Raw genomic sequence first — 2,749 nt, forward strand, 5'->3', positions numbered from 1 at the left:
TGAGAGACTATCTGGGGAAACCTAGGCAGGACTGCCTGAATCTCAGGCTAGAGCTGACAGAGAGGGCTCTGAGCATCTATGCAGGTAACAGAGCTCCAGACCTGGAGCCCAGTGAATAGACTCAACACACACCACCTCCACTGGGTCTACCAGTTGGCCCAGTGCTGTCAGGGGTGCCAGACTCCACAGGGCACCACTGGGTGTCTCATCACCTGCTCCGACACATCCACAAGACTTGGAGGAAGGACAGGCTCTGTGCTGGACCAGGAGACATGAGCTGGCCTCTACACAGTACAGCATAGGCATCTCGTCTGGCACTTGCTGCCATGTTGGTCTTAGAAGATTCTGTAGCACAAAATGCCATGAGTAGGGAGAGTGATACAGGAAAGTCTTTCTTTATATTTTTATTTAATTAAAACAATCCATTAAAGAGGGGAACTATTTTTAAAAAGTGCCTGAGCTTCTTTTAACCAGGTTATTTAAATTCCAAGTATGAAAATGTACATCAATTTCCCAAATGTCAGCTCTAGAGCTAACACATTTTCGTTTCAATACTGGTCCATAGGCAACACAGTGTTGTTGTTGTTTTTTTTTTCTGCAACACTAACTCATTAGTGTTTCCAAGGCAAACCTTTCAATACTTGGATTCACAGTAATCCAAGCCTATGACCAGATGAGTAATGCTGAAGAAGCTGAAATTGAATGGTTCTATGAAGACCTACAAGACCTTCTAGAACTAACACCCCCAAAAGATGTCCTCTTCATTATAGGGGATTGGAATGCAAAAGCAGGAAGTCAAGAAACACCTGGAGTAACAGGCAACTTTGTGCTTTGGCGTACAAAACGAAGCAGGTCAAAGGCTAACAGTTTTGCCAAGAGAACGCACTGGTCATAGCAAACACCCTCTTCCAACAACAAAAGAGAAGACTCTACACATGGACATCACCAGATGTTCTATACCAAAATCAGATTGATTATATTGTTTGCAGCCAAAAATGGAGAAACTCTATACAGTCAGTGAAAACAAGACTAGGAGCTGACTGTGGCTCAGACCATGAACTCCTTATTGCCAAATTCAGACTTAAATTGAAGAAAGTAGGGAAAACCACTAAACCATTCAGGTATGACCTAAATCAAACAACTTACGATTATACAGTGGAAATGACAAATAGATTCAAGGGATAAGATCTGATAGATAGAGTACCTGAAGAACTATGGACAGATGTTCACCACATTGTACAGGCGGCAGTGATCAAGACCATCCCCAAGGGAAAAAAAAAAAATACAAAAAGGCAAAATTGTTGTCCAAGGATGCCTTACAAATAGCCGAGAAAAGAAAAGATGCAAAAGGCAAAGGAGAAAAGGAAAGATATACCCATTTGAATGCAGAGTTCCAAAGAATAGCCAGGAGAGATAAGAAAGGCTTCCTCAGTGATCAATGCAAAGAAATAGAGGAAAAAATAGAATCGGAAAAACTAGACATCTCTTCAAGAAAATTAGAGATTCCAAGAGAACATTTCATGCAAAGATGGGTACAATAAAGGACAGAAATGGTACGGATCTAAGAGAAGCAGAAAATATTAAGAAGAGGTGGTAAGAATACACAGAAGAACTATACTAAAAAGATCTTCATGACCCAGATAACCACGATGGTATGATCAGTCACCTAGAGCCAGACAGCCTGGAATGTGAAGTCAAGTGGGCCTTAGGAAACATCACTACGAACAAAGCTAGTGGAGGTGATAGAATTCCAGTTGAGCTATTTCAAATCCTGAAAGGTGATGCTATGAAAATGCTGCATTCAATACGACAGCAAATTTGGAAAACTAAGTAGCGTGACCACAGGACTGAAAAAGGTTTCCAGGATTGCCTTTACAATCCCAATGGAAGGCAATGACAAAGAATGCTCAAACTACTACACAATTGCACTCATCTCACATGCTAACAGGAGAAGGCAATGGCACCCCACTCCAGTACTCTTGCCTGGAAAATCCCATGATCAGAGGAGCCTGGTAGGCTGCAGTCCATGGGGTCGCTAAGAGTCAGACACGACTGAGCAACTTCACTTTTACTTTTCACTTTCATGCATTGGAGAAGGAAATGGCACCCCACTCCAGTACTCTTGCCTAGAGAATCCCAGGGATGGGGGAGCCTGGTGGGCTGCTATCTATGGGGTTGCACAGAGTCAGACACAACTGAAGCAACTTAGCAGCTTAGCACATGCTAACAAAGTAATGCTCAAAGTCTCCAAGCCAGACTTCAACAATATGTGAACCAAGAACTTCTAGATGTTCAAACCAGATTTAGAAAAGGCAGAGAAACCAGAGATCAAATTGCCAACATTCCCTGGATCATAGAAAAGGCAAGAGAGTTCCAGAAAAACATCTATTTCTGCTTTATTGACTACACCAAAACCTTTACTGTGTGAATCACAATAAACTGTGAAAAATTCTTAAAGAGATTGGAATACCAGCTCACCTGACATGCCTCCTGAGAAATGTGCATGCAGGTCAACAAGCAAGAGTTAGAACTAGACATGGAACAACAGACTGTTTCCAAATAGGAAAAGGAGTACGTCAAGGCTGTATATTGTCACCCTACTTATTTAACTTACATGCAGAGTACATCATGAGAAACGCTGGGCTGGAGGAAGCACAAGCTGGAATCAAGACTGCCAGGAGAAATATCAGTAACCTCAGATATGCAGATGGCACCACCATTATGGCAGAAAGCAAAGAAGAACTAAAGA

Source organism: Bison bison, unplaced genomic scaffold (genome assembly GCF_000754665.1).
Source record: "Bison bison bison isolate TAMUID 2011002044 unplaced genomic scaffold, Bison_UMD1.0 scf7180017864494, whole genome shotgun sequence".
Taxonomy (NCBI): domain Eukaryota; kingdom Metazoa; phylum Chordata; class Mammalia; order Artiodactyla; family Bovidae; genus Bison; species Bison bison.